At 43.1% G+C, this 7,271-nt stretch overlaps 2 pseudogenes; both read right to left on the bottom strand.

Annotated features, from left to right (window-relative positions):
- Positions 1-2,318: 2,318 nt before the first annotated feature.
- LOC148523720 (uncharacterized) lies at positions 2,319-3,463 on the bottom strand (annotated as a pseudogene).
- A 98-nt stretch (positions 3,464-3,561) lies between these two features.
- LOC148523719 (uncharacterized) lies at positions 3,562-6,956 on the bottom strand (annotated as a pseudogene).
- Positions 6,957-7,271: the final 315 nt, after the last annotated feature.

The raw sequence follows: 7,271 nt of genomic DNA, 5'->3' as shown, positions 1-7,271 counted from the left end.
CAAGATGAAAAATGGAGCCCCCCTATGAGCACACGCCAGAGGCATGTGCACTGAAAAAGTGGGCGTGGCCACATGCCACAAGAGGCTTGGACACTGAATAATGGGGGCGTCTCCCCATTTCTCGTCACTCTGGGGATATTCCTTTCCATTCCATATGCACCTTAATGCCCCCAGTAGTAGTGCCCCTTATGCAATGCCCCTAGTAGTAGTGCTGCTCATGCAATTCCCCCTGTTGTAGTGCACATTATGCAGTGCCCTCAGTAGTGCCCCTTTTGCAGTGCCCCCAGAAGTAGTACCCCTTATGCAATGCCCCCTGTTGCAGTGCCCCTTATTCAGTGCCCAATATATAGTGCCCCCAGTAGTGCCCCTTATACAGTGCCACAGTAGTGCCCACTATATAGTGCCCCACTATTGTCCAATATATAATGCCCCCAGTAGAGCCCCTTATGAAGTGCCCTTTATGCAGTGCCCCCACTAGTGCCCAATATATGGTGAACCCAGTAGTGCCCAATATACAGTGCCCCCAGTAGTGCCCAATATACAGTATAGTGCCCCTTATACAGTGCCCCCAGTAGTGCCCTATATAGTGCCCCTTATACAGTGCCCCAGTAGTACCCCTTATATAGTGTCCCCATTAGTGCCCAATATATAGTGCCCACTATGCAGTGCCCAATATACAGTGCCCCCAGCAGTAGTGCCTTTTACACATAAGACACACACACAACACATATAATTTACTTACCAGAATCTCTGTTCCTGCTCTCTAACTTCACTCAGTGCAGGAGCCGGAAGGCAGAGCTCATGAGTGAGCTCCAGCCCTGGATGCAGCAGCCAATAAGAGTCTGTGCCCTGCTCGACCCCCTCACTTTATGCCACTGCTAGGGGGTTAGGTTTAGGCACCAGGGGATGGAGGGTTATCTGTAGGGGTAGGGAGAGGAGAAGGATAGGATACCGAGAGGTGTCGGTATCCTAACCCTGTCGTGAAGCCAGTATCAGAATTTTGACCCCTGGGATCCCGAGCACTGGCATCCCTTACCCAACTCACACCAAAGGCCCAATGCAAATCAAAAGCATTTCACTGTGAACATTGAACGTGCTTCACGAATTACTTGCATTGACTTTGTTCAGAGTCCAGGTGAAAGATAAATGGGAAAATATAAGCATGGCAATGTTTCCCAGGTGAAAAGTTCATGCTGAAATATATGGATCAGTAAAACAATTAAACATCACACTCCCTGTAATGTTGGGACAGATAATGATTTTACTAAAAGAGTTGCTGGATATTTGAAATGCAGTCAGGAAGGGGAACACTTTTTTTTCCATCTGTCTGGACCACGCTCACACTTACAATCACAAAGTTGGAAGGAAGAAAATGTTTAAAGGCATGTCTCAGTTAGTGCTTGCATTAATTAATTAAAAAATCTATAATAATTTATCTACAATCTAATCAATTTTATATGCAGTTTGCAAACCACTGTTCATCGAATGTACTAACTGCCAGTTTGTAGCTGAAACCTCAAACTGCATGCTTTGTGTAGTCCCAAACTATATGCTTTAACTTATTAATTATGGAGCAATAATAATGTACCAATGTTCAAATATTCATCCCTTTGAGTTGGAATCGTCATCCACATATACCTTAAAGCTGCAGACGACAAGTCCCACTCATCAACTGCAGTGAAGCGCCCCCATTTAAAAATGCAAACATTAAAAAAAACGAATAACCTTCTAGGTCGGCCATTGGGGTGGTCTCCAGGTAGGGATGTTGGCACGCATGCCAGGGAATGGGGAAGGGACTGTAAGTTCCTATATTTTTTTCCACCCTGGCACCTATAGATATGTAAGCACTCTTGTTTGAGGTGCCTCACAAGTAGTTAAGTCTGGTGATCACCAGACATTAACCCCTACACTGTAGAAACATTTGGGAGTCCAAGGATGGGGAAGAGATCCCCTAAACTGGCTTCCAATAATTAAAGGGTAACCACATTAGAAAGAGGGGGTGATCACCTGTGTTCCACAGACAATATCATGTGCTACAGAAAAAAACATGTTTTCCATAGATAAGTATGGCATGTTATCACCAGACAATAACTGCTATGGAAGCACATGTAGGGGTAGAAGTGATGCACAGTGTCAGATGCAATACATTGCATAGCGGGGTATTACATACTTCCTTGTTGAAAATATGCATGTCCTCATGCTGTAACATTTACATTACTCTGTGGAACCGTCTTTTACATTTTCTTCCTTACAAGTAAAACTATTTACATCTTATATTCATAAAAAAAAATTAACTATTATAGACAATTATTCACAGGCTAGTGTCTATACTGGATAGATGGAGAACCTTTCTATCTTCCTCCCGACTTTCTTAAAACCTTCTGCATAGTTAATGCTATTTCATTAGGACTTATCTCAGTGAATTCATAGTCTGGGAAGTTATACTTTGATTGAACTAACATTAAGGGCTCTTTTGCTACAAAATATAGTTCCTCAGGATCAATAGATTTAGACTTTTGCATAAAAGAAACTACGCAATTTGGTTCAGGGGACCCCAACCTCTCTGCTATGGGTGAGTCGGCAACACTTTCAGTTTCTGACTTATGGCACACAAATCTGATTGGCTGGGCCATAATGGAATGGGTTTCATCCATTCTGAATCTACTCTGACATAATGGTTTTGAAGGAGGTTGTGGTCTGACCACTCCCTGCAGGTTTTGCTGCCCACATCTACTTTGCTCCTCCACATCTCGACCAACTGTTCTCTTCAGCACTTCAGCTGACAATGGAGCATTTGAATATTGTTGTCTGCATCTATATGGTCTACGTAAATAGAATGGTGGATAGCGACGCCTTTGGTAAGGTCGTTGTTTATTAGCACCCTCTGTCTACCACACTTTCAGCTTCTTCAGAGTTCTCTCTTCCTTTACTATGTTGGTAGTTTTGCTGGTAGTTACGTGGAGGACCTCCTCGATGTGAATAGCACTAATAATGGTTGAGACCTGCAGCGTATTTGCTGCCTTGGACTGGAACACCACCAGGCAAAGTTACGTTAGCTGTCTCTGCACCTTTCTCCCCTTTAACCACATCAAACTCTACAGTCTCTCCATCTTCCAGACTTCAAAGGTATTTTCTTGGGCCAAGTAATGTACAAAAATATCACTCTTGGTGTTGTCTCGATTGATAAACGTTGCACAAGGAACCATACGACTTGACCCAAACTTTTCTTTGCACTGGCTAGCAGAACATTGCCTGCACATGGCTTCGCTACGACTCCAACATGGCTATACTATGTGTGCACTTGCATCCTCGTGGTGTTGTTCTTCTTCCAAGGGTGAACTTATTCTTTCTATTCTTCCGGAAGGCTGGTCCTTGACCTCAGGCCTCAGAACTTCTCAATCTTCCATTTTCTTGTTGATGGCAATTGCGCTCAACATGACCACTCTGGTTGCAGTGCCTTCATATGGGCCTTCTCTGGGTGTCAAATTGATCAGGGGATCATCTTCCTGGACTGCTAGGGGTATTCCATCTAGGGTTATTATGCAGTCCACAATCAGAATGCTAGTCATTTTGCTTAGTTGAGAACTTTTTCCATTTTAGACCTTTCAGCTCCTGACACACCTCGGTAAGACCTTGCGTAAGGTCTACGATCTGACCTTTCATTACCCCAATCAGATCAGGACAGGAGGACTCTGCTGCATGTTGTACAATAAACTCTCCAGGTGCTGGAGGAACTTTCCTTCCACCGTAACTAACATTGTATGGACTTCTGATCTATGTAGTCATCTTCGGAACTTTGATTCAGCCCCAGAATTTTCATAACAGTTTCTTTAAATTCAAGGAATGGGCAATCTGGATTCTGAAATTTCCACATTCGCAATTGATCCCTGAGAGCTTTCTCGATAAATAGGTTGGTTAACATTTGATCATATTGCTGGATCTCTCAAGGGTCAAGGTTTTGTAATTCTTGAAGTAATTCCTGCAGACTAAGAGTAAATTCTCTTAAAGAATTGTGGGGCTGTTGCTTCCTTGCATAAAGGTGCCTTTTCAATTCGGACATGGTTCGTGAGTCAAAAAAAGTGACTCGTTTTTCGAAGATATCTTTGACAGTTCTCCGGTGTCTGTCAGGCCATGATATCACTTCATGTAAAGCGGGGCCTTTTAACTGCCCGATGAGGATCTCTGCTTTCTGGGCATCACTGTAATTTGTACTTTAAATTCTTTAAAAGTACTGGTGTCTGGTGAACGTGCATCCCCAGAGTAAGTCGGCAGCCATGTGGCCCCGAAGTAGTATGGCATTGTTATGGGCGAAGCGGTTGCCATGGAAGGGGTTCCACGACTAGGGCCATCTACCTGTCCAACTGATGTGATGAAGGTTTGTTGTTCTGACTGTGACCTCTTGTCATTGCGTAGAGGGAAATCACCTACTTTTGACTCTATATTCGAATCCTGTTTGTGACACCAATTTTGGATGTAACAGTCTAGTGTTGTATGTTCTGTCTTGCATGTACCTGTTGTCTTCTGGACTTTTCACACCCACGGCAGAGAGACAGATGGTCCCCAATCTCAGCACAGTAAACAGAAATAGCATAACAGTAAAGCTTTAGTTTTCAGGAATGAAGCTTCCCAGAATGGCCATGGCAATGGGTTTCCAGAACACACCACCAATGTAACAAATAAACTTCAATGCAATAAAACATTACATCCCATATTTGCATTCACAATTTAAATTAGATGTTTGCAGAAACACCCAAGCTATTCAATTAAAAAAAGTTTCCTAACATCAGATACTTAATATGAAATTGTAATAATAAATTATATATTTTATACAACCCTACCATATACAGTATAACAAGTTAGAACAAGAATAATTTTAACTTTCCTACTAACTATACTTTATACTGCAGTAAAATAACCAGCTTCCCCTAAATGTCACTTTAGATGTAACTATGTGGTGTACAACTCTCTCTTCTCTCTGTAGTGACTCCCGGATAATTGGCTGGATGCTGGTTACATTAGTAGCTGGTCTTGGGCGTAATAGCTAGTTCTCAAACTACAGAGTCTGCCTAGCTTGTCTCTTAAACTCCTTTATATCTTTTGCTGTTCTTAAAGTACAGTCTGCGACGTGCTTGTTATTATAACTATACAGGACAGTGATAGGCTTTATCTTACTCTTTGTCTCACAGTCTTTACTGAAGTGCCCAGTCTGTGCATGTCCATACATTTGAGGCGACAGCACCTGAACCAAAAGTTGGCGATTGGACAGTGTCTGTCTTTATGCATAATATCACAGCTCTCTCCCCTGCTATCTGCACTGCTAGTGATGTGACTCCAGGTCTTTGGGGTGCAGGCGTGTTGGTTTGCCTCAGGTATGTATTGTGTTACCTCAGGAGCTTCAGTACTCACTATGATGTGCTCACTGCTTCTTTAGCTCTCAGCTGTTCTCCTTTATGCACTGATGGACTGAAGTAACTAGAGGCAGCTTTCTCTGGTTTCTGTAGCTGGCTCTCCATGGACTCCCCAACCTCTCTCTGTTGTCAGTCACTGAGTACAGCCTTGATGGTGAGAGGAGGATCTCCCCTCAGTCAGCGCCACCTCTCCTGTTTGGACACAGGTCTTTATTTTGGCTGTGAGGTCAACAGCACCCCTCCTCAGGTACATCAGTGCACTCCCTGACCAACTGCTGCTCGCTTCCAACCGTCACTTCCCTATCACCTGATACTGCCCGTGACCTGCTCCTGCCTCATGGGCAGCTGCAGAGGTCTCTGGCATGACATGCACATGCGGGGTAGAAGTGATGCGCAGTGTCAGAAGTAATACAATACATAGCCTGGTATTACATTTTCCCATGTGTTCTTTCAAACAATGTACCCCCATAGTAGTTGTAGTTGAAATAGGTAGAGCACTACTGTGCTACCTCCATGTATGTCACACTCCTGAAGCATTAGGCTTCATCAAGATGGTCACCAGTTTGGTTTTCTGCGCATGCATGGCGCCATCCTGTCACTGTGTTAGAGTGCCACAGTGACAGGATTAGCTCTGTGAGACCCTGCTATATATCCCTGCAACTATCCGGCTGGATCCTACGTATACTGTGTATAACCACACAGCTACCCACACACATGACCAGCTGGTCCTCTGTGTGCTCTGCTCAAGCTCCGCTCCATCAGATGCTGTGTGTATGTAACTGTGAGTACGGTTGTACAACCACAACGCCACACAATAAATAATACTCCTGGTTAAGGCCTAAGCTGTCTGGTGCACTGAGTGATTCCCCTGGTGTATACTACAAGTACTCTGCAGGTTATGGGCCTAGACACCTAAACGCCCAGGCACCTAAACACACAATCACCAAGCACCAGAGTGCCATAGACACATGTTCAGTACAGAGTGTTAGTGCAAAGTGTCAGCACAGGGTGTTAACCAGAGAAACTTATCAGTGAAGCTGCATAACCATGTCAGTGCGCAGCATATATACAGAGTTACATCCATGTTGGGCTTAATTAAATTGAAAGGTATAGAGAATTATACCACATGGAAATTTGTAATGGAGATGAAATTATAACGGGAAAGGCTGTGGAATGTAATAATTGACCCTGGTGACAGTCCTAAGCTAGATGAAATAGAAAGAGCCATGGAACCATAGGCTTAAGTGTTGAATAGCACGTGTATTCTATTATACATGGAAAAGTGTCAGCTAAAGACATGTGGACAGCGCTGCAAGCAGCATATGAGGATGGTCTGATGAGAAGAATGAATCTGAAGCATGTATTGTACAACACCAAGTTGAGTGAATGCACAAGTATGAGTGACTACATTAACAGAATGATGTCTATATCCCGGCAGTTAACGTCAAGTAGATGATGAAGGGATCGCTATGGTGGTGCTAGAGGCCTAAGCTGTTGGTGCACTGAGTCACTCTGCTGGTGTATACTATTTACTCTACTTACTGCCATCGAATAGTATATGCATATCAGCAGTTATTTGTAATGATAACCAGATAATGACTAAAATAGTACACCAGAAATACAATTTATCTCAGATAGAGGGAGTCTGATGTTCAGATTTCCCCCATCCTTTGTCAGATAAAATAGAGGTGGCAATTTGATTTTCAAGTACAGGTTTTGTTATTAAAACATCTGCATAGACTTTTTTTTTTTAATTTCAATTTTGGAAAGGTGGATTAATGCTGAAGCAAGAACCATACAGCATGTCTTTTTGGTGTTTAAAATAAAAAAAAATCAAATTTGCTTTTAGTTCACTAGTTTAAA

Source organism: Taudactylus pleione, unplaced genomic scaffold (assembly GCF_031769625.1).
Source record: "Taudactylus pleione unplaced genomic scaffold, aTauple2 ptg000129l, whole genome shotgun sequence".
Lineage (NCBI taxonomy): Eukaryota > Metazoa > Chordata > Amphibia > Anura > Myobatrachidae > Taudactylus > Taudactylus pleione.
The sequence above is the reverse complement of the archived record's forward strand: the minus strand, read 5'-3'. Positions and strand labels throughout refer to the sequence as shown.